The 26322-nt window shown below is 36.5% G+C and overlaps 1 long non-coding RNA gene across 1 annotated transcript in view; it reads right to left on the bottom strand.

Annotated features, from left to right (window-relative positions):
- The window catches only part of LOC144340987 (uncharacterized), a 124228-nt gene extending 114626 nt beyond the window's left edge, over nucleotides 1-9602 (bottom strand). The window contains exon 1 of the long non-coding RNA XR_013417525.1: nucleotides 9542-9602. This is a non-coding gene — a long non-coding RNA (uncharacterized LOC144340987). The remainder of the gene's footprint in view (nucleotides 1-9541) is intronic.
- Between the last annotated feature and the right edge of the window lie 16720 nt (nucleotides 9603-26322).

The raw sequence follows: 26322 nt of genomic DNA, 5'->3' as shown, positions 1-26322 counted from the left end.
CTCTATCTGTAGCATCTCAATTATGTAAGAAGTGCAGATTAGAGGGATTTTTACCAGAAAAAAATATGGTTATTATCTATAGTAGTTACTATCTTTGGATGGAAATAGTATTAGTGATTTTTTTCTATACATTATCTTTATTAAAAATAACTGTTATATTGCCAGGAGTGATGGCACAAGCCTGTAGGCCCAGCTACTCAGGAGGCTGAGGCAGGTATATCACTTGAGCCCAGGAGTTCTAGAACAGAACTAGGCAAAGCCAAACTCTATCTCTAAAAAAGTTTTAAACGTAGAGAAAAAAAAATAATGTTTATATTATACAAGTACACTTTTATGATAATTAAAAATAAACATAATTGCCCTACGATTTAAAAATAAAAGGAAAGGAAATGAATGTAAGTATCCTAGTTCCATGTGATAAATTTAAGTACTATATTTTGTGGCATATAATCTACCTTTATTTATACAATAATAAAATAAGGATACAATAGTAAATTAAGGAAAACCTGGCAATATCTTTCAGGCCATTCCATTAGCTACAAAACTCTTGTAGTTTAATTTATGGGATACATTATAGAAAAAAAATTTCTCAAGTTTCAGTTTTTACTTTTAGATCCTCACACCATGAAGCTTCTCTGAAATTGATGAGTAATTTCTGTGACCATCTTTGCATTGCTTGCCTGGAATGCTCTCGCATCTTCTTTCCCATTAACTTTGGTCTGCATTTAAGCTCCTGCACAAGCCTTGAGACCTCCACGAATTTCTCTCAGATTCCTGCAGCCCAGAATAATCTTTCTTTCGCATATTCAGCACATATTCACATTAACTGTGAGGCTTCACCCTCCCCCTGAACTCTTGAATCCATCTCAACTCTTTTCCATTAGTGGTTTTCTGTATCCATTACTGTGTCCTTCAGATACACAAGGGTGTCTTTTTCTGTAATGTGCACATGAGGGAAGAGAGAGACCCTCTCTCTTATTGTTTCATATTGTTTTATACTCCGCACATGTTTTAAGAAAAAAAACAAGGAAGTGTTAGGCCAGACTGGCCTAAACCTAGTAGTTAAAAATCAACTACATTATATAGAAGAACATTATGAAACTCCCTGTTCTGTTCTGTTTCACTCTGAGCACCAGTGCATGAAACCCCTGTCACATATCCCTTAGATTGCTCAATCAAACAAGACCCTTTCATGTAAAATCTTTAGGGTTGTGAGCCCTTAAAAAAGACAGAATTTGTACACTCAAGGAGCTCAGATTTTAAGATGGTAGCTTGCCGATGCTCCCAGATGAATAAAGCCTTTCCTTCTACAACTCAGTGTCTGAAAGGTTTTGTCTGCAGCTTGTCCTGCTACACACACAGGTTCAAGCCTCTCACTGCATGCTTTTCAGCAACTTCTGGTCTTTTCAGTCAAGCTAGACTGTGTTGTCTCCATTTACTTCTTCTTCAAGTCATAGGGGTCAAGCTTTAACCCCCGGGTTGTGACTGTATGACACAAAGTTACCCGTAACCTTTAATTCTTAAATGCAACTTACAATTTTCAGTGTTTTTTATGTGACTTTCATGTGGTAATTGACATTGTCAGCTGCCACTTTGGGAAAGATTTTCCTTTGCCTGCCACCCCACTTTCTCCTTATTTTCCTTCTACTTTTTAGCTTGTTCTTTATATCAATCTTCTTTGCAGGATTATCTGTCTATTCCTTCTCATTTGGAGTTAGTGTTTTTCAGGATTACGGATTTGATTTTCTTCTTCGTCTTCCATTTATCTAATCTATTTTCTCAGGGTGATTTAATCTACTCCTAGGCTTCAACTGGAATCAACCTAATATTAACTCTCAACTATTAATAAATATGTCACAATGTAGTTTTTCTTGTTTCTGAGTTTTATGCTTATCTCTCTATTTGTTTTATGAAGATGTACACTTGAATTTTCCAGATACCTAAAATACTACATGATAAAAGTGAACTAATTATAAGACCACTTTTACCTATGATCATGTCCATTTGGACTGCTGTAGCAAAATATAAGCTATGATGCTTTTAAACAACAGACTTTTATTTCTCACACTTCTGGAGGCTGGGATGTCCAAGAACAAGGCACTGTCAAATCTAGTGTCTGGTGAGGGCCCATTTCCTGGTTCACAGATGGAGACTTCTTACTGTGTCCTTGCAGAAGGAAGGGAGCTTTCTCAGGCACTTTTTATAATGGCACTAATGCCATTCATGAGGACTCCACTCTTATGACCCAATCACCTTCCAAAAGTCCCACCACCTAATACTATCACCTTGGGAGCTAGGATTTCAACACATACATTTTTAGGGAAGAAAAACTTTCAATCTGTAGCCACCACCTCCAACAACAATAACTTAGTCACCTTTTGATGTGTGTGTGGGTGTATATGTTTCATGGTTGATACTATCACCCAATCACTGAGAAATAAAATCCTTGTATTATTTTCAATTTCTACCCTTTTCTTCACTGCCATTGACCTGCTTCAATAAATCAATTATGGACTCATCATCATTTAGCAAGATTATTGCAATAAACTTCTAACTTGTTTCCTTGCCTCTATTGCACTCCCATCTAATTGTCTTCCACACTAAAGTCAGTCTTTTTCTATTTTTAACAGTTATTACTGTTCCTGTTAACCCTTTACTTGGCTTCCTTTATTAAACTTTTCTATAGCTTTATAAAGGTCAATGGGTTTAACTCTTGACTTATGGCCAGATACTGCCTGATATGGTTTGACTATGTCCTCACTCAAATCTCACCTTGAATTGTAATAATCTCCATGTGTCAAGAGCAGGGCCAGGTGGAGGTAATTGAATCATGGGGGCAGTTTCCCCCATCCTGTTCTCATGGTAGTGAATAAATCTTATGAGATCTGATGGTTTTATAAATGAGAGTTTCCCTGTCACAACGTAAGATGTCCCTTTGCTCTTCCTTCATCTTTCACCATGATTGTGAGGCCTCCCCTACCATGTGGAACTGTGAGTCCATTAAACATCTTTTATTTATAAATTACCCAGTCTCAGGTACGTCTTTATTAGCAGCAAGAGAAAAGACTAATACACTGCCCTGCTATTTTCTAGAGTTGTCCTACTTTCTCTTTTAATCTGTGCCGCTACTACTTCTGTTCTTCAAATATACTATACTTTATTCTGTCTCTCCAAAATATGTATCCTGTTGTGATATTCCCATAATATTGCTACATGTTTCTTTCTCAGAAATAACCTTATGTAAAAAGCTTTCCTGAAACACCTCTCCAGAAATAACTAGTGGTTTTAAGATGTTTCTGTACTTGTTCATCTTTTTCCACCATCTTTATTAGAATTAATTATACATTACAAATATAATTATATACAATTCTAACATAATTATAAGATTCCTGAAAATAGTGTGATCCTGATTTTTCCTTTGAATACCCTATAAAATTTAGTACATGGATGAAATATGGGTACTGCTCAATGAATACTTAATTCATGAGTTTCACAACTCAGAACTCCCTTTAGTGGATCACATGAGTCTCCTTCACAGTTATTCAGTTTATTTGTCTATAATTCAGCAAGTACCTACATCAACAAATAAAGATTCATTGTGTTTTACTGTTGGTTTATGACTTGAGACTGCCCTGCTATTTTCATGTTATCTGTGTTAAGGACAATAAACATAAGAGGACTTTCTTTTACAAAAACAAACAAACAAATACCCATTTATCTTACGGGACTTTTGAGACTAGAAATTTTTCTTTCAAAATGTATAGCTAGCCTGAGGAAAAATGATAAAACTGGTGATTTGCCTTGGGGACACTCCCACTCTACTCTTACAGCATTTTTCCCCCTCTCTTTACAATCTCATTCTTCCACCTACATCTCCAGAGTACGTAATGCCCACCCGGGCTCCTCATGAAACCCTAACTTGGAAAATTGTCTCAGGTTCCTATCCTTTCTTGAAACTCCTACTCCTTCACAATGTGATTGTAGGTTGCTTTTACTAATCTAACAGAATAAATAGCCTTAGGTATGGGTGATTAAAATAATTTGATACATTACCAATCACAGGTGCATTTGAATTTTAAAAGACTTCTCTGGAGATACGTGGCTTTTCATTGTATTATTCTAATGGTAAAATTTAAGTTGCTTATGGTGGGAGAGTGGAGTACTAGGGCACTTCTAGCATACACATAACTGCTTATCTCCTTTGTCACACAGTATTTGAATAGGCACTGGAATTTGTCAAAACTGGAGGGCAGAAGCTCTCTATTAGTCTGCCTTCACACTGCTGATGAAGACATACCTGAGACTGGGCACTTTACAAAAGAAAGTGGTTTAAGGGACTTATAGTTCCAAATGGCTGGGGAGGCCTCACAATCATGCTGGAAGGCAAGGAGGAGAAAGTCACATCTTACAGGGGTGGTAGCAGGTAAAGAGAGAAAGAGCTTGTGCAGGGAATCTCCCATTTTTAAAACCATCAGATATCATGAGACTTATTCACTATCACCAGAACAGCATGGGAAAAACCTGCCTCCATGATTCAATTACCTGCCACCAGGTTCCTCCAATGACACGTGGGCGTTGTGGGAATTACATTTCAAAATGAGATTTGGGTGGGGACACAGCCAAACCATATCAGGCACAGTTCTCTACAAGACTGCTCTCGCTTCAATTATCAGCTCCAAGTTTGGGGTTTCTAGAGCCACCCACGGTTCTGACTAGATACCTCAGGGTTTCCCATGACCACTCTTAAGTCCAACAATTTATGGAAAAGACTTACAGAACTTACTGAAAATGCTACTCATATCATTGCAATTTTATTATAGCAACAGGATACAAATGAGAACCAGAAAAAAGAAGAGATGCATAGAACAGAGTTTGCAAGAGTTCCATTTACAAAGCCTCCATTGTCCAAAGGGATGTCTTACTCTCTCAGTATCAAAGTACAGCAATGCTCAAAGAATACTGACAACCGAGGTACAATTTTATTATAGCAACAGGATGCAAACGAGAACCAGAAAAAAGAAGAGATGCATAGAACCAAGTTTGCAAGAGTTCTATTTATAAAGCCTCCATTGTCCAGAGGGATGTCTTACTCTCTCAGTATCAAAGTACAACAATGCTCAAAGAATACTGACAACCAAGGTAGTTCACACAAGCTTCAGTGTCCAGAAGTTTTGTTGACATTTCATTGGGTACACATGATTGTTGAAACATTGGTCATGTGGATAAACTCAATCTCAAAGCCTTCCGCAGAGGAAGGGTTGGTATCACTTGGCTCAAAGCCCAAAATCCTCTAATTACATGGTTGGTTTTTCTGACATAACTAGTCTCCATCTGAGTAATCTCATTAGCATAAGCGATCTGGGGTCCTGCCATGAGTCACCTCATTAACATACACATCAGATGTGATCAGGGGTCTATCATGGATAACAAAGATACCCCTATCACTCAAGAAATTCCAAGAGTTGGTCAGGTGCTGTGGCTCATGCCTGTAATCCTAATACTTTGGGAGGCTGAGGCAGGTGGATCACAAAGTCAGGAGACCAAGACCATCCTGGCTCACACAGTGAAACCACGTCTCTACTAAACATACAAAAAATTAGCTGGGCGTGGTGGCAGGCGCCTGTAGTCCCAGCTGCTTGGGAGGCTGAGGCAGGAGAATGGTGTGAACCTGGGAGGCAGAGCTTGCAGTAGTGAGCGGAGATTGCATCACTGCACTGCAGCCTGGGGGAGAGAGCGAAACTCTGTCTCAAGAAAGAAAGAAAGAAAGAAAGAAAGAAAGAAAGAAAGAAAGAAAGAAAGAAAGAAAGAAAGAAAGAAAGAAAGAGAGAGAGAGAGAGAGAGAGAGAGAGAGAGAGAGAGAGAGAGGGAGGGAGGGAGGGAGGGAGGGAGGGAGGGAGGGAAGAAATTCCAAGAGTTAGAAGGTTACCTCCCAGGAAATGGGGATGCCAGACTAATTCTTCATTACACAATGGTAAATACAAAAATTTAACAACTTTCTTACAGAGCAGAAAAACATTTAGCTCTTTGGATTTCTGTGTGTGCATTTTGAAATGAAATGAGAAAAAGTTGGATGGCCATAGTTTATAAAATATCTACAACCTTCATTCTCCACTACCTTTATTAAAATAGATAAAACCCAATACCATACTATTCATTTCTTAGGTTTCCATTTTTTTAAATAAGGAGGAATTCCTTTCTGCTGCCAAACCATTAAAATAATAACAACAATGTGAACAATATATTTTTGTCTGAATCAAAAGCTTAAAAAATGGAAGCATAAACTATAAGCGTAAGAATCAGTGAGAACTCAAAACTGATCAAAGACTTGAATTTAGTAGCTAAAACCATAAACTTCTCAGACAAAAGCTTAGAAGGATAATCTTCATGACCCTGGATTTGGTAATGGGTTTTCAGATATAATACCAAAAGCACAGTCAACAGCAACAAAAATAGATTGATTGAACTTATTTAAAAACTTTTGTGCTCAAAGATTATTATCAAGAGAGTAAAAAGACAACCCATAGAATGATAGAAACATTTCACAAATCATATATCTAATATTGGTTTAATATTGAGAATAAATGACTCATACCATTCCAAAACAAAAACAAATCAACCCAATTAAAAATGGGGAAAGGATATGAATAGACATTTCTTTAAAGAAGACATGCAAATGACCAACAAAAAATTAAAAAGGGATTCAAAATCATTCATTGTCTCAGTCCATTCAGGCTGCTATAACAAAATACCTTAGACTGGGTAGTTTATAAACAATAGAAATTTATGGCTCACTGTTCTAGAGGCTACAAAGTCAAAGATCAACACACTACTATATTCAGCATCTAATGATGGCTCTCAGCTTCATAGATGATCTTTTCTATGTGTCATCATATGACAGAAGGGGCGAAAAAGCTTCCTCAGGCCTCTGTTATAAGAACACTAATCCCATTCATGAGAGTAGATCCCTCATGACCTAATCACCTTCCAAAGGCCCACCTCTCCATAATGCTACATTGGTGATTAAGTTTCAACATATGAATTTGGGGGCTGGGAGGACACAGACATTGAGACCACAGAACTAATCATTCCAATCATTAGGTAAATGCAAATCAAAATTTTGATGAGCTACCATTTCACACGCAGTAGGATACCTACTATCAAAAAAACAAAAACAAAAACAAAAACAAAACTAAAAGAAAAAAACTCAGCAGAAAATAAGTATTTAAGTATTGGGAAGAATGTGGAAAAATTGGAAGCCTTGTGTATTGTTGGTAAGAACACTGAATAATGTGACCACGACGAAAGATAGTTCCTCAAAATATTAAAAATATAATTTGTCACATGACCCAGCAATTTGAATATATACCTGAAAGACTTGAAAGCAGGATCTCAAAGAGTTATTTGTGTGGTCATGTTTATACAGCATTATTTATAATAGCCAAAAGTGGGGGCAATCCCAGTGTCCATCTACAGATGAATGAATAAACAAAATGTGATATACACGTAATGGAATGTTATTCAACAATCAAAAGGAACGAGATTCGGGTACATTCTACAGCATGGATGGACTTTGAAACATTATGCTAACTGAAATAATCCAGACATAAAAGGAAAACTATTATATATTTCAACTTACATGAGGTATCTAGAACAGGAAAATCTTTAGGGACAGAAAGTAGAATAGAAGTTACCAAGGGTGGGGTGGGGGAGGGGAAATGGGAGTTTTTGCTCAATGGGTATAGTTTCTATTTCCAATAACAAAAATTGTTATAGAAATAGATAGTGGTGATGGTCACACAACATTGTGCATGTATTTTATACTTCTGAATGGTACACTTTAAAATGGTTAAAAATGTAAGTTTTGTGTTATTATGATTTTTTAAATGTCAGTGAACTAAATATTCAGGGTAAAGAGAGAAAAATAGAAGAATGTGTCATTGTTAGACAACTAGCTATTAAAAGAATAAAGTCAAACTTTACAAATTTTTGTAACTGCAGGGAAACTTTCAGATGGGTCTTTGTACAGGAAAGAGAGAAAGTGCTATAAGAAATTATATGCTTTTCTGCTTTGTACATTTTACATTATGTGCAATCAAGATTGTGTGCCCTATTCCAGACTGATCCAATTAATTGCCCCCAACTTAAAAATGTTTGTGGCTCTATACAACTGTACTAAATTATAACTTTATCTAAAGAGTAATATGGTAGACAGAATGCTGACTCCCTAAAATGCCTACTTCCTGATTCCCAGAACCTGTGAATGTATTATGGTTATATGGCAAAGGGATTTTGCAGATATAATTAAGGTTATAGTGCTTGAGATGGGGAGATTATCCTAGATTATCCAAGTTTGCTCAATCTAACCACATGAACCCTTAAAAACGAGAAATTTCTCTGCCAACAGTCAGAGATCCAGCAGAAGAGAAAGGGAGGGGATATATGAGGCAGAGCAACATGAAATGTGAGAAGGGCTTGAGCCATTGTTGCTTGCTTTGAAGATGGAGGAAGGCGGCAATGAGCCAAGGAATATAGTCAGCTTCTAGAAACAGAATGACCTTAATCCAACATCCAGCAAGTAACAGGAGGGAGCCTCAGTAGCACAACTCCATGGAACTGAACTCTGTCAAAACACTGGATTCTAAGTGAGCAGGGAAATGGATTCTCCCCAAAAACCTCCAGAACAAATAAAGCCCTGATGACACATTGATTTTGGCCTTGTGGGACCCAGAGCAAAGAAACCAGCCAAATGTACTGATTTTTAACCTATGGAACTGGGGAATAATTTTGTGTTGTTATAAGGTACTAAGTTTGTGATATTTGTTACGGCAGTGATAAAAACTATACAGATAATATCTGGAAACACCACAGTGCTTGTCAATGCATCTGGCTAAATTTCTCCCAAACATTATTCAAAGTGTAATAGCAACCAAAAGAATACCCCATTACCAAACATATTCACCTTCCTTTCAGGTGTCTCTCTGACATCTAATAGTTTCTGAAATTAAGCACCATGACCCCAAAGTCTCCGAAATTCAGTACCTTTTCCCTGAGTATATCTTGACTTTTTATAAAGGGCACTCAAGAAAATCAAGGGACAACAAGAAAAATAAAAGAATAATGTTATGTTTTTACCTGGCAAGTTAGCAAAATCTCAATTCAAATATTGCATATTTGATGTTGAATAATAATGACTCAAGAGATGATTTCTCACTTGCAGAATAAAAATACTTTAACTTGAAAAAAGGAAAACTTCTATCTGTACACTTTACAAGATGACACTGTGAACACTATTCATTTTGGGATTTGCTCCAAGTCTCAAGGTCAAGACAGTTAAGGTAATCTCAGAGGTCTAGAGTATACATTTCAAGATAGGATAATTCACACAGATATGATTCAGATGCAAGTGAAATGAAATGAAGATGTCTTTTTTACTTTCTGAAATATTGCTGCCAATCTGGTTTCACATCCAGAATATTAGTTTTATTCTACTCAATAACAAGTTTCTATAAACTTAGTGGATAAAACAACACAAATTTCTTACCTCTTATTGTCCTAAGTCAGGAATCTCCAGTCACAACTTGGCTGGGTTCTCTGGTCGTTTTCGCAGGGCTGCAGTCAGGGTTTCAACTGAGCTGCATTTTCATCGGGAGGCTTAGCTGAGAAAGCATCTGATTTCAAGCTCAATCAGGTTGTTGCAGAATTCATTTCATTGTAGCTGTGAGACTGAAGGCCCTGACTTTTTTCTACCCATCAGTTTTCAGCTGGAGGCTGCCCTCAGGTCTTACAGGCCACCAGGAGTTCTTTGCCATGTGAACTTTCTCAACATAGTTGCTTACTTCATTGAACCAGCAAGGAGAAGCTCTAAAGCAGTCGACTAGCAAGATTTATATAATGTAATGTAATCATAGGAGTGGCATCTTATCACTTTTTCATATACTATTAGGCACAAGTCACACAGGTGCCACCTACACTCAAGGGGAGGGATTATGCAGGAGTGTGAATATCAGCAGGTGGGTATTTTACTATGAGGTCAGAGTCACCTTAGAGTCTGTCTGCTAGTCAAATTTCATGATTGTCTATGCTTAGAAAATAAAAAAAAAAAAGACCTTTTTTGCTTTTTAAAAGTTCCCTATACTCATTGAGAGACAAATACAGTAAACATTATGGGATCAAACACCAATTCTAATGTGTGATTTTGGGCTATTCAACCCCTGTAAACCTGGACTTACTCTTATGGAAAAATGCAGACAAAAAATGTCTATTTACTAGTTTTTCTGTGAGAAGTAAATGATAGAATACATGTTAACATATTTAGTAAAGTGAGACAAAAATTGAGGAAAAAATGCTATTTATACTTTTTTTGTTGTTTTTATAAAAAACTTCCTTCTGATTCTCAGGCAAGAGTCAAAATGTGTATACTGGGAAAAAACAGTATCTGTTTTAAACAGTGTCTGTAGCATAACCCAGTCTGCTTAACAGATGAAATATATGCTCTATGAAGAGATTTTTCTGACTATATATTTCATTTTAAGTCATTATTATTCCATTAACACTAGTTTTTGAACATTTGAATTTTACAAATTTTTATTTTAAGAAATACGAAATTTAAACTCAAATTTAAAATAATTCTCTCAATTTGAGTTGAACTGGATTGACTGTTTAGTAGATATACAAAATAACGGAATATCTCAACAATTTTGAGGGGTTTATTTATCGACCACCTTTAAGTAATGAGTTTGTCTTCAAGAAGCATAAAACTATCCAAGTACTTAGGATACAAAAAAAGTGGCAATGGAGAGTGTTTTGTTATGCCATATGGGCTGCACTCAGTTTCACATAAATTGTTGAAATATAAAACATGGTTCATGGTATGAGTTCATGTACCAGCTGAATTTATTTTTGTCAATTAACAGCTGCATATGCTGCTGAGATCCTTTGGCTAATATGCCACATTACTTTCATATTGCAGCACCCAATACAGATCACACCAGGCCACTGCTGTCTTGCAGAAAATAATTTTATCGTAGTCATTATTGTGATCATGGAATATTTCCTTTAGCTTTTGATTCTTGCACTTCACTCATGGTAGCCATATAAATGGCTAGATAGGTAGATAGGTAGGTAGATGAAAGATAGATAGATAGATAGATAGATAGATAGATAGATAGATAGATAGATAATAGATAGTACCTGTGAGTGATTCATGGCAGATACTTTTGGCAATTGAGCTGTATCAAAAGTTCCCTAGTGATAAAATTTATCAAAATGAATGTATATAAATCAGAAAAAGTATATATTAGAATTGGGGAAGAACATTGATTCCTGATTTGATTATTTAAATCCATTCTTGTCTATGCCTTAACTACTTTTTCCTTTCTGATTCTTTGTCCATCACAACTATTATTAAAACAAATAAAATTCGGAAAGGAGATTTAGACTTTTTAAAAGATGTGGGATCAGGTCTAGCACTTAATATTTTATTATTTTATGGTAATAATTTAATTCTTTTTAACTTCAGCTTCCTCCCCTGTAAAAATGAGATTGTTAATTTCTGCCCTGACTACCATACACAGTTGTTAGATTGTTTAGAATAATAAAACAACATAAGGAACTCAATGTGTCTCAATTTCTACCTAAGTATGTCTTGAGGTCCTATGGGCATAAATATATAATATTGAGAATCTGTGGCTAAATTTGAGTTAGCCACACAAACACAAAATTTACTTAGTTTATTAATTTTTCTATGAAAAATGCATATAACTTTAAAAATTCTACTCCTTAATCCATTGCACTATCTTTAATAAAATTTTGTTTTATCCTGATACCAAAACCTGGCAGAGACACAACAAAAAAAGAAAATTTCCGGCCAATATCCCTGAAGAGCGTCGATGTGAAAATTCTCAATAAAATATTGGCAAACCCAAGCCAGCAGTACATCAAAAAGCTTATGAACCATGATCAAGTTGGTTTCATCCCTCGGATGCAAGGCTGGTTTAACATATGCAAATCAATAAACATAATCCATCACATAAACAGAACCAAGACAAAAGCCACATGATTATCTCAATAAATGTAGAAAAGGCCTTTGATAAAATTCAACAGCCCTTCATGCTAAAAACTTTCAGTAAATAGGCATTGATGGAACATATCTCAAAATTATAGTAGCTATTTATGACAAACCAACAGCCAATATCATACTGAATGGGCAAAAGCTGGAAACATTCCCTTTGAAAACCAGCACCACTCCTATTCAACATAGTATTGAAAGTTCTGGCCAGAGCAATCAGGCAAGAGAAAGAAAGAAACTGTATTCAAATAGAAAGAAAGTCCAATTGTCTCTGTTTACAGATGACATGATTATATATTTAGAAAACCCTATCGTCTCAACCCAAAATCTCCTGAAGCTGATAAGAAACTTAAGCAAAGTTTCAGGATACAAAATCAATGTGCAAAAATCACAAGCATTCCTATACACCAAAAACAAACAGAGAACCAAATCATTAGTGAACTCCCATTCACAATTGCTACTAAGAAAATAAAATAGCTAGCAATAAAACTTACAAGGGATGTGTAGGACCTCTTCAAGGAGAAATACAAACCACTGCTCAGAGAAATAAGAGTGGACACAAACAAATGGAAAAACATTCCATGCTCATGGATAGGAAGAATCAATATTGTGAAAATGGCCATACTGCCCAAAGTAATCTATAGATTCAATGCTATCTCCATCAAACTACCATTGACTTTCTTCACAGAACTGGAAAAAAATACTTTAAAGTTCATATGGAACCCAAAAAAAGCCCTTATAGCCAAGACAATTCTAAACAAAAAGAACAAAGCTGGAGGCATCACGCTACCTGACTTCAAACAATACTACAAGGCTATAGTAACCAAAACAGCATGGTACAGATACCAAAACATATATATATATGTGTGTGTGTGTGTGTGTGTGTGTGTGTGTGTGTGTATAGAGAGAGAGAGAGAGAGAGAACAATGGAACAGAGCAGAGCCCTCAGAAATAACGTCACACATCTACAACCATCTGATATTTGACAAACCTGACAAAAACAAGCAATGGGGAAAGGATTCCCTATTTAATAAATGGTGTTGGGAACACTGGCTAGCCATATGCAGAAAGCTGAAACTGGATCCCTTCCTCACACCTCATACAAAAATAAACTCAAGATGGATTAAAGACTTAAATGTAAGACGTAAAACCATAGAAACATAGAAAACCATAGAAACCTAGAAGACAATCTAGGCAATACCATTCAGGATGTAGGCATGGGCAAGACTTCATGACTAAAACACCAAAAGCAATGGCAACAAACGCCAAAATAGACAAATGAGAAATAAACTAAAGTGCTTCTGCACAGCCAAAGAATCTTTCCTCAGATGCAGGGGTTCATCCTGCAGACCCTGGTCCAATGATGGATGAATAATGTATATTGACACATAGATATTCTGCTTTGCCAGTCCAGCTGAGCATCTGGGTCACTTAGTAGCAGCCATAGGCTTGATCAGTCAGTGAGACTTGCATTTGTTTAGTAAAGATTAATTGACATAAGTAGTGAGCAAACATCACTAGAGTGTAATTGACATTGTGGACCTCCTAAGTAGAAAGCAATTAAGCACCCACACTAGATCAAAGGTTAGTCTTTGGACCACATGAGTAAACAAGCTAGTTAGGTAAACTATTCTGCCTTCCTTTGTACTCACTTTAAGCTATTCACTTAAGTTAAGGATCAGGTTGCCTTTAGCCATAACCCTTACTACAGCTATGCAAAGTTCTTGGCCTTCCAAGAAGGTTTGTGGCTATTACTATAACTATATTTAATATTTTTCCCATCAGTCTGATTGAACACCCACAATCAGAGTGACCAGGCATCCTACAGAATGAGAGAAAATTTTTGCAATCTATCCATCTGACAAAGGGCTAATATCTAGAATCTACAAAAACTTAAATTTACAAGAAAATTAAAAAAAAAAACCTCATCAAAAAGTATGTGAAGGATATGAACAGACACTTCTCAGAAGACATTCATGCAGCCAGCAAACATATGAAAAAAAACTCATCATCACTGGTCTTTAGAGAAATGCATATTGAAACCACAATGAGATATCACTTACACCAGTTAGAATGGTGATCATTAAAAAGTCAAGGAGACAACAGATTCTGGAAAGGATGTGGAGAAATATGAATGCTTTTACACTGTTGGTGGGAGTGTAAATTAGTTCACCATTGTGGAAGACAGTGTGATGATTCCTCAAAGATCTAGAACTAGAAATACCATTTGACCCAGCCATCCCATTACTGGGTATATACCCAAAGGATTATAAATCATTCTACTATAAAGATACATGCACATGTATTTTTTATTGCGGCACTGTTCACAATAGCAAAGACTTGGAATCAACCAAATGCCCATCAATGATAAACTGGATAAAGAAAATGTGGCACATATACACCATAGAACACTATGCAGCCATAAAAAAGGATGAGTTCATTTCCTTTGTGGGAACATGGATGAAGCTGGAAACCATCATTCTCAGCAAACTAACACAAGAACAGAAAACCAAAGACTGCATGTTCTAACTCATAAGTGGGAGTTGAACAATGAAAACACATGAACACAGGGAGGGGAACATCACACACCAGGGCCTGTCGAGGAAGGGGAGTAGGCAAGGGATAGCATTAGGAGAAATACCTAACGTAGATGATGGGTTGATGGGTGCAGCAATCCACCATGGCACCTGTATATCTATGTAACAACCCTGCACGTTCTGCACATATACCCTGGAAGTTAAAATATAATAAAAAAATTGTTTTATATTCACTTTTGAGTAAAATTGATGTCCTGAAAAGATTTGGTTTGACTTGAAGAACTTTCTGTCATATAACTGCTTTGTAAATATAACTACTTTATAAATTGTAAATATATTACCTATCTGTGTTCTTATCATAGATAACAAAGAAGGATAGCATTGAATGTTTCTGTGAAATATGCTAATGACAATTTTTATTTTTTTAATAAAATAATATACATGGATGAGATTCAGGAAACCTAAATATATGTGATAGAGAGATAAATAGGAATATTCTGTCATGGTAGTCCAAGTAGACAAAGTAGTTATTAGCAACAAACAGAGGGATATCTTAGAAATTATAAATCAGAAGCTTATGAAATAAATTTCTTCTTAGAAAGGTACTGGCAAATGCTTCATTTATCACATTGTGTAATAGCTTAGACATCACCTTGTGAAATACAGCCAGCTTTTTCTCTGATCATGACGAAGTAATTGTTGGGCGCAATTCAGTGGCAATTTAAATAATCTAGTTTTATCAACAGTAATCATGGATATTTCTAAGACCCATGGATATATTAGCCACTTTAATTTGACACTGAGAATGAGGGATTTGTTCAAGGTACAACATAATTTATTTTATTTGGTAACTCATCGGATTAGCCATGACTCCTACCAGCAGCCCTATGAAATAGCTAAGACTCCATTGCTTTCCAAATGTACATATTTGTCCATACTTCTTCACCCAACAAAATCTTAGGTTAGTGAGTATTTAAATGTCACCATTCAATGATCTCCATAGGGCTTCTTTGCATTTCAGAAAGATTGAAGAAATCATACAAGGCCATCTTGAACATATATGAGGTCATGTATCCTTAACTTCCTACTCCGCATTTACCATAGCTGTAACACAGTGCTAGTTTTATAAAAACGGGTTTCTGAGGAAGCAGAATCATTTGATATATGACACAATAAATAGAGGAGAGAACATAAATATGAAATGGAGAAAATTTACAAGGTGACTATACTCTTTCAATTTTTATGATTCTACATTATATCATTACAATTCAATTCAGCTGTTCATTCTTTTAAAGTTGGTTAAACTGCTCCATTTAAGGATTTATGTACTAGATTCCTTACAAATATGGAACATAATTATCTATGAATTATATTCTGAATATGGCACTTCTGAATCATTGTCACTTGGTCCTCAGAGAGAAATGGAAGGTTACATTTATGTTTGCTTGAGCTTACTGCATCGAACAGATGATTTTTATAAAACATGGTCAAAAATTTCTATCCAGTGATCTTGTTGAAATAAAAACGAAGTGTAACACGTGTTGTCTCATTTTTTAATTATTTGTCCCCGCCCTTAGTCAATTACTGAAACAGGTAGACACATCAACACTAAATATACAATTGCTTTTCCAAACGTATTTCCCAGTTCAGTTAAAGCAATGCAAATGTAAATGGCTCCAATGATTGTATTTATTCTCTTCAGCAATTTAAATCTCTATTATATACATCTGGACATTGACAAATGTAGCCTGCGTGTCCAGATACTGTTAAAGTATTCCCTTTCTAATTCATGTATAAGCTGGGAGAAGGGGACTGTGAAAGCAGTTTGGTTGTGACAAGATTGCTAGAAACTCACCAAAACAATGAGGTCTCTGAAGATATTTTTACAGTGAGACTGGTAGGTAGAGAAAGTGAAACAACAAAAATTGGCCGATAGTGGTTTATTTTCACCATCCATTAATCCATTTGATAGGCAAATTGTAGCTATCCTCCCCAGATGTTCTTAAATAAGTATTTTTTTTCCTTTCTTTCTTTCCTTTTTGACTCAGATATCTTCCCAGATTACTACCATCATTCCATGGGTAATGCATTCATTAATTTAAGAAATATTTGTTGTGTATCAACTATGTGCTGCCCACCTGTATTAGCTAGGCACTATGTGCAGGTCATCTCTATTAGAACAAAACAGACAAAAATACCCGCCCTCATGAAGCATATATGGGTGGCAGTGAGGTGCTGGATACTAAAATAACTAAATAAGTACCAGGGAGGAAATTAAAGCAGAGAGGGGGATTAGGAAGTTTCAGTGTGGAGTGAGGGTTGCAATTTTGGCTAGCGTGGCCAGGGAGGTCTCAATGAGAAAGGGACATTTGAGGGGGGATCAAAAGTAGGAATAGGGGGTGCCAGGTGGCCGTGAGGAGAAAGAACCCCAGGCACAGTATAAATGCTCTCAAGCTAGAGCATGTTGCTTCAGTAATGGCAATGAGAGTGATGCATTAGAGCAGAGTGAGGTAGAATGAGGTGAATAGGAGATGAAGCCCTAGAGGGATGGGAGAGGGCAAATCACAAAGAGCCTTGGGGGCCTTGTGAGGGCTTTGGCTTTTAATCTGAGTGAGGTGGGAAATCAGTGCAGAGTTTTGAACAGTGATGAGATACTTGATTTAGGTTTGAACAAGATCACTCAAGTGTCTTTTGGGGGAAGAGAATAAGGAGAGAGTAAGAACAGAAACTGGGAGACCAGGTTTCAGGTAAGAGGTGGGTGATAACAATGGAGGGAGAGGCAAGAGGTCAGATTCTGGACATATTTTGAGAGTAAAGCCAACAGGATTTAGTAACAGATGAGATATGAATATGAAAGAAACAAAAAGAAAAAAAAAAAAAAGGTGACTCCCAGGATTTTGGCTGAGCCCCTGGGAAAAATAGAACTAATGAACTGTGAGAGGAACAGATCTAGGAGAAACTGTCTCTGGAGCCCAGTTTTGGACATGAAAGGTTTGAGATGTTTACTAGATATCTGAGTGAAGAGAATAAAGAGCTGGTTTATGTCTGGAATTCAAGGGAATGATCTAGACTAGATATAGAAGGCTGGAAGACATGAACTTAAAGATGGTATTTAATCCACTGAACTGTATTAGACTACCTCAAGAGTAATTGTATAGTGACAAGAAGTTCATAGATGGATTATACTCCCTGTTTGACTTTGGTGTGCTGTCTTTTGTTTCTTTATTTTTTTTGCATCTCTTAGTTTGATTATTTTGGGCATGGGAGGGAATGGTAATATGAGCATGCTTTTTATTACTTATTTTTAGGCTGACAGTGCTAAAATATCTTTGGAACCTAATTGTAACATATATTATATTGATACTTAATTGGGAGTTTTATATAGATATATATGGGAGTGTGTGTATACACACACACATATCCTTTTCTCTTTACTCTCTAATATATAGAAAAAGACAGTACACATTTTAATAACCAAGTAAAAATTCCCATAATACATATTACTATCATAACTCATAACACATATTGTCATGTATATTCAAGACCTTATATCTTTCCCTGGGGGAAAGGAGGAGGGGAAGGTAACCAAGAAGGCAGAAACATTTATGTGATAATAAATCTAGTCCCTATCACATATTTCCCTAATCATTATTTGAAAATGTATGCAGAGAGGCTGATATGGGTTGGCTCTGTGTTCCCACCCAAATTTCATCTTGAATTATACTCCCATAATTCCCACATGTTATGGAGGGATGTGGTAGGAGATAATTTGAATCATGGGGGTTTTTTCCCCTATACTGCTCTCATGGTAGTGAATAAGTCTCACAAGGTCTGATGGGTTTCTCAGGTGTTTCTGCTTTTGCTTCTTCCTTATTTTCTCTTGCTGCCACCATGTAAGATGTGCCTTTTGCCTCCCACCATGGTTCTGAGGCCTCCCCAGCCATATGGAACTGTAAGTCCAATTAAACCTCTTTTTCCCTGCTGAGTCTCAGGTATGTGTTTATCAGCAGTGTGAAAACAGACTAATACAGTAAACTGGTACCAGTAGAGTAGGGTGTTGCTGAAAAGATACCTGAAAATGTGGAAGCAACTTTGGAACTGGGTAACAGACAGAGGTTGAAACAATTTGAAGGGCTCAAAAGAAGACATGAAAACGTGAGAAGGTTTGGAACTTTCTAGAGACTTGTTGAATGGCTTTGACAAAAATGCTGATAGTGATATGAACAATAAGGTCTAGGCTGTGGTGGTTTCGGATGGAAATGAGAAGCTTGTTGGGAAATGCAGCACAGGTGACTCTTGTTATGCTTTAGCAAAGAGACTGGTGGTATTTTGCCCCTACCCTAGAGATTTGTGGAATTTTGAACTTGAGAGAGATGATTTAGGGTATCTGGCAGAATAAATTTCTAAGAAGCAAAGCATTCAAGAGGTGACTTGGGTGCTGTTAAAAGCATTCAGTTGTAAAAGGGAAACAGGGCATTAAAGCTTGGAAAATTTGCAGCCTGACAATGTGATAGAAAATAAAAGCCCATTTTCTGAGGTGAAATTCAAGACAGCTGCAGAAATTTGCAAAAGTAACAATAGCTGCAGAAATTTGCATAAGTAACAAGGAGCAGGATGTTAATCCCCAAGACATTGGGGAAAATGTCTCCAGGGCATGTCAGAGGGCTCCACGACAGCCCCTCCCATCACAGGCCGAGAGGCCCAAGAGAAAATGGTTTCATGGGCAGGGCCCAGGGTCCCTGTGCTGTGTGCAGTCTAGGGACTTGGTGCCCTGTGTTCCAGCTGCTCCAGCTGTGGCTGAAAGAGGACAACATAGAGCTCATGTTGTGTCTTCTGAGGGTGCAAGCCCCAAGCCTTGGCAGCTTCCATGTGGTGTTGAGCCTATGAGTACGCAGAAGTCAAGAACTGAGGTTTTTGAATCTCCACTTAGATTTCAGAAGATCTGTGGAAATGTCTGAATACCCAGGCAGAAGTTTACTGCAGGGGCAGGGCTCTCATGGAGAACCTCTGCTAGGGCAGTTTGGAAGGGAAATGTGGGGTTGGAGCCCCCACACAGAGTCCCTACTGGGTAACCACCTAGTGGAGCAAGTGAGAAGAGGGCCACCATCCTCTCTCCTCCAGACCCCAGAATGGTAGATCCACCGACAGCTTGCACTGTGTGTCTGGAAAAGCCACAGACACTCAATGCCAGCCTATGAAAGCAGCTAGGAGGGAGGCTGTACCCTGCAAAGCCACAGGAGTGGAGCTGTCCAGGACCGTTGGAACCTACCTCTTGCATTGGCATAACCCAGATGTCATACCTGACATCAAAAAAGAACATATTTGGAGCTTTAAGATTTCACTGCCCTGCTGGATCTTAGACTTGCATGGGGCCAGTAGCCCCTTTGTTTTGACCAACTTCCCCCATTTGGAATGGCTGTATTTACCCAATGCCTGTACCCACTGTATCTAGGAAGTAACGAACTTGCTTTCGATTTTACAGGCTTATAGGTGGAAGGGACTTACTTTGTCTCAGATGAGACTTTGGACTGTGGACTTTTGAGTTAATGCTGAAATTAGTTAAGGCTTTGGGGGACTGTTGTGAAGGCATGATTGATTTTGAAATATGAGGACACGAGATTCAGAGGGGCCAGGGGTGGGATGATATGGTTTGGCTGTGTCCCCACCCAAATCTCATCTTGAATTATACTCCCATAATTCCCACGTGTTGTGGGAGGCACCCAGTGGGAGATAATTTGAATCATGGGGGTGGTTTCCCCGATACTGTTCTCATGGTAGTGAATAAGTCTCACGAGATGTGATGGTTTTATCAGGGGTTTCTGCTTTTGCATCTTCCTCATTTTCTCTTGCTGCCACCACATAAGAAGTGCCTTTCACCTCCTGCCATGATTCTGAGGCATCCCCAGCCATGTGGAAATGTAAGTCCAATTAAACCCTTTTTTCTTCCTAGTCTCGGGTATGTCTTTATCAGCAATGCGAAAATGGATTAATACAGAGGCCCAGTATTTAATTGTGAATTGTGCCCCTAAAATGCACACACCCTTTTCTCTGGAGTAAATGTCATTTCATGTGGTCACTTCTGGAAGTGCAGCCAAGCTCGGCAGTCAAATTCCTTTCTCTGGGACTTTGAAAGTGAGTGTCCAGTGGGAAGGAAGAGGGACTTTGACTTATCAGAGTTTGTGTACTAGAGTACTGGAGGGCAATGTATCATCAGAAATTCCTCATGGCCAAACACACAGACACACACAACTTTTGGTGGTGTGGATTTGCATCTGCCACATGCCCGTTCCTGAGAGTAGACCTGTTTTCTAAGCCACATTGCCATACAGAAAGCAAATGACCAAGCAGAACCATTCAGGGCTGACTCTGAAAACTCCCTTTTGAGGTTCCATTTCTAGCTTTTTAAAATTTTTTTTGTGTTATTATTTTTTTTTTTATGGTGTCTCACTCTGTCGCCAGGCTGGAGTACAGAGGCGCAATCTTGGCTCACTGCAACCTCCGACTCTATGGTTCAAGCAATTCTCCTGCCTCAGCCTTCCGAGTAGCTGGGACTACAGGTGCGTGCCACCACACCCAGCTAATTTTTGTATTTTTAGTAGGGATGGGGTTTCACCATGTTTGCCAGGATGGTCTCCATCTCTTGACCTTGTGATCTGCCCACCTTGGCCTCCCAAAGTGCTGGGATTATAGACGTGAGCCACCGAGCCCAGTCTCCTTTTCTAGTTTTTTACCACCCATGGGTACCTCACTTAACAGAAGTACAATTTCTTGTCCCAAGTCTGAACCATCGAGCATCCTGTGTAAGTAGTTTTCTTCACCAATGACTAGAGTTCAGATAAACCATTGGTGGCAAGGAAAACTGGATATAAAATAAAAATCTTGAATTTTTGTGCTTTATCTACCATAAAAGTTTATCCACTAAGATTATACTCTGGTTAAATTATAGATGTTTAGATATTGTACATATTAAAATAACTGTGTGATAATTTTTACAGTAGATTTAAGAGAATACTAAAAAGAGGCCTGGGGGTGTGGAATATTTTAGAAAAATCTGAGAAGTCAAAAGAAAATTCAGTATTAAAAAAATGGAAATCTTCAGCTAAATGGTAAGCTCAATAGGTTTTGTCCATATTAAGTGATATTAAGTGGATTTCCATGGAATTCAATAAATATTACTTTTGTGAACATATTACTCTCCTATCCCAATTTTAAAAATTTCTTTTGGAGATTACATGAATAAAATAGCCATTTTTGGTCAGGCATGGTGGCTCATCCCTGCACTTTGGGAGGCAGAGACAGGAGGATCACTTGAGCAGAGGAGTTCAAGACGAGCCTGGGCAACATAGTGAGACCTTGTCTCTATTTGGGAAAAAAAAAAAATTTTTTTTTTGATGAAGAATTTGGTACTCTTTTTCCTGAGAAGACGAAAAAAAAAAAAAAAAAAGGGAGACACTTATCCTGAAATCTCATTTAGCCTTATGATTTTATAAATTCATTTTTCTTTATTTTTTAGCATGTCTGAGTAACTTTCTGAGAACAGATGTGGATTTGTCAGGATTTTTGTAAAGTCTCAAAATAATTTGCAAACTTGATTTCTATTTACATTTGTTATCAGCTATGAATTTTTCATTTGTTTTTAATACACAATTTTCTAACAAAGGTTATTACAGAAGAAGTGATAGTCATGAGTACAGAGAAATAATATTTATTTAACTTTCTGTATCATTCCTCTAAGAATTAATAGTGTTTAATACATCAAGTATCTCAGAACCCTACCTAATCACACATACAACAATGAAAACATTGCAAGTACTGTTAATTGATAACCATCCAGGCCTTCATGAATCAATTACTCCATTGCCCAAGATTTGACACTCAATGGGTGTTCAATAAACGTTTGTTGAAATTAAGCAAATTGATTCAATTAACTTGAAGTGAGCCTCTTGTGGGTTGTTCATTTCTCTTCATAATCTTCATTTTATAAAGAAAGCAACAAATTAGCTAAGAAAATTCACAGTGTTTCTGAATTCACACATTGTAGCTCAGACAGTCATGATTAAATAAGGTGGTATTCTCTTGTATTACATGTTGAGCGTACCTTATCTGAAATGCTTGGGACCACAGTGTTTCAGATTTTGGATTTTTTCAGATTTTGGAATATTTGCATTACCAGTCGAGCATCTCTGTTCTGAAAACCCCAAATCTGAAATGCTCCAATGAGCATTTTCTTTGAGCATCTTGTAAGAACTCATAAAATTTTGGATTTAGGGGCTTTTCAGATTTCACATCTTTGGATTAGGGATACTCAACCTATATTAAAGTTACCCATAACATCTTTTGATATAAATTCTGATATATGTAAAATATTTTATCTAGGATACAACAAGTAAGTACAGTCATGTATTGCTTAATGACTGGAATGAGTTCTGAGAAATGTGTTGTTGGGTGATTTCATGTTTGTGTGAGTGTACTAACACAAACCTAGATGACATACCCTGCAATACTCCTCAACTATGTGGTATAGCCTATTGCTCCTAGGCTACAAACCTGGATAGCATGTTACTGTACTGAATATTGTAGGCAATTGCAATCACAATTGCCTACAGCAAGTATTTGTGTTCCTAAACATATTTAAACATAAAAAAAGGCACAGTAAGAATATGGTATAAAAGGTCAAAAATGGTACACTTTTCTTGGGTACTTACCATGAATGGATCTTGCAGAACTGAAAGTTGTTCAGGGTGAGTCAGTGAGTGAGTGGTTAGTGAAAGTGAAAGGCTAGGACATTACTGTACACTACTGTAGACTTTATAAACACTGTACATTTAGGACACACTAGGTTTATTTAAAAATAAGTAACTGAGCTACAATATTATGACAGCTATGATGCCTCCATGTGATAAGAATTTTTTAGGTCCACTATAATTTTATGGGCCCATCCTCATATATATGGTTTGTCATTGACCAAAACATCTTTACGAGGCACATGTCTGTATTAGGATAGTTCCATCTTACCTTCCCTATTTCTCTCTACTATAGATGAGTAACGGGAATGCTATCATTGTAACCTTTTAAAATAATATTCAAATAAAATCTAGTAGCTGAAATTTCATCAGTTGAAAATAAAGGAGAAAATAAAAGAAAAAAATTTCCTTACATGAGTTCAGAGCTATACAGTCCTTTGATTAGAATTTTATTATTATTATTTTTCAGTTGTTTATTGCATGTTATTTATCCTGTAGTGATTGAGGAGAAAAGTAATGCAATTAGCATTTCTTTCATTATCAGATTCTTTCAATTATTAATAACACTTAGTTTTAGATAGCAGTTGACATATTTAGCCGTATTTACATTTAGGCTTCAATTCCAGGTGTATGCTTAGCACACAGTTGATATTACATAAATGTTTCTTGGATCAATAAATGAAACAGTGACCTAGCATTGATTGCTGTGCTTCTTCAGTAAAAAATGAGATGGGAAACCTTAGCAAAATAAGCAAAATAAATGTTACTCTTTGGAGCTGCATGATGTGTTTTGTAACTTTTTTTTAAAAAAAGGAATATTCAGAATAATTTTTCTCAAAGGAGAAGGTAGACCTAGGACAGGACCTCAGATTTCAAAACATTTTTCTCCGTCTTTACAGTAGGTCACCTTACCAACAATAAGGATAATAAAATATAAGATAAAGAAATAAGTAATTAGGTAAGATTTAATTTACCTGTTAATTTACCTGTTATTGTCAAGGGAGTGTATGATCCAGGTTGACAGGCATTAACATGTACCCCTTTAAATGGTAAAGTGTGTTATTATTATAATTAAGAAATATATACTTGCCTTCAATTTGAAGTACTTATATAGTGTTCAAAAAGTAAATAAAACACCTTTATTATTGAACAATTAAAGGAAGTAATAAAATAATAAAAACTAAAATTTCACTATATAGAAACAGCAATTGATAAAATTCTTTACATATATTTTTCTATACTTTAAATAATGCTATGTTTTAAAACTTCTTATAAAATGATGTCATTGTGTAAAGATCACTTTAAATCTTTTTAAAAATTTAACAACTTAGTATGAAGTCTTTTCATGTAATTAAATCAATCTACCATATTATTGGCAATGAGTGTGTTATAGTCCATTATATACATGTACAATGAATTAGAGCACTGAATTTTATATGCTTAGAATTACTTTTTGCTAATATTAGAAAATTTTAATATTTTGCTAATAATAGAAAATTTTTAGCTAATAATAGAAACAAATTAGCTAATAACCTTGTGTATATACTTTTCATTTTTTAAACTGTGTTTATTATGGAGACTACATGTGTAATTACTTTCATTGTTGATTCATATTTCCAAGTGTGAGAATTGATTTTATGTGCCAACTTGACTAGGTTAAGGAATGCCCAGATAACTGGTAAAACATGATTTCTGGATGGGTCTGTGAGAGTGTTTTCAGAAGAAGTTAGGTTTTAAATAAGTAGACAAAATGAGCATTACCATTAATAACATAGGTAGGCATCATTCAATCTGTTGAGGGCTCAAATACAACAAAAAGATGGAGAAAGGGGAAATTTACTTTCTCTTCTAAAGCTGGAAAATCTGTTTTCTCCTCCCTTCTGACATCGGAGCTCTTGGTTCTCAAGCCTTTGGACTTGGACTGGGAGTTACGCCATTGACTTCCTTGGTTCTCAGGTCTCCAGACTTGTAGTGAATTACTCCATTGGCTTTCCTGTTTCTCTAGCTGGCCGATGGCATATTGTGGGACTTCCTGGCTTCCATAACTGCATAAATCAATTCTCATAATAAATCTCCCTATATATATCTATCTCTATATGTATCATATTGTTTCTTTTTCTCTGGAGAACCTAACACACCAAGTTTCCTTCCAGTTTGGCAATATGATTCAAGTTGGACTTCTACATATCATGAGGTATGTTTATTTCTCAAAATCATGCAAACAGTAAATCATATTATTTAAATCTTTAAATAATAAACAAATAAAGCTATCTCATTGTTATTTTAATGTTCATTTCTATACTAGCTAGCATTTTTTGAATTACTGCCGTATGCCAGCCACCAATGCATTCATTTTGTACTTTTCACAGAACACTGTAAGGTAAGAACTGTTATTGTTTTTCTTTTATAAAAAAAGACATTGAGATTTAGAATACCTTAAGTACCTTGCTGTAGGTCTTTTCCCCTCCTGACCTGGTGCTCTCAACCCTATGCCATTTGACCTCTCCCACAGAAAATAAACATTTAAAACTTTTATGTCCTGCCTGTAGGTATTTTACGAAACCTCATCCCCATTTTTAGTTTTTGCCCACTATTTTTTCCTTTGATTATCGTTTTTTTCTTTCTGATTTGCAAGAATTCTTTAAATGTAAGAAAATGACTCTGTCATACTACACTTTGCTTTGCATTTCGATATTATTCAACTTTATGCAAAAACTCAGTATATCTACATAATTCTCCCAGATTCCCATAGGTTGGGAATTACTGCTTTAGATCGTTCAAAATTTGTGACTTCCAAATGAGTAAAATGCTGCTTGAGTTGACATGGTTTAATGCATGAAATCCTTTTAAGGATCTCTTTCAACTAGGTCCTGGTTTTCAGGACATTCCAAATTACAACCCATACATTAAACAACTCTATTAATTTGTCTTTCACAATTTTTCTTCTGTGAATAGTTAAAAAGTTCTTAGTGGC

The sequence above is a fragment of the Macaca mulatta genome, chromosome 5, assembly GCF_049350105.2.
Source record: "Macaca mulatta isolate MMU2019108-1 chromosome 5, T2T-MMU8v2.0, whole genome shotgun sequence".
NCBI lineage: Eukaryota > Metazoa > Chordata > Mammalia > Primates > Cercopithecidae > Macaca > Macaca mulatta.
The sequence above is the reverse complement of the archived record's forward strand: the minus strand, read 5'-3'. Positions and strand labels throughout refer to the sequence as shown.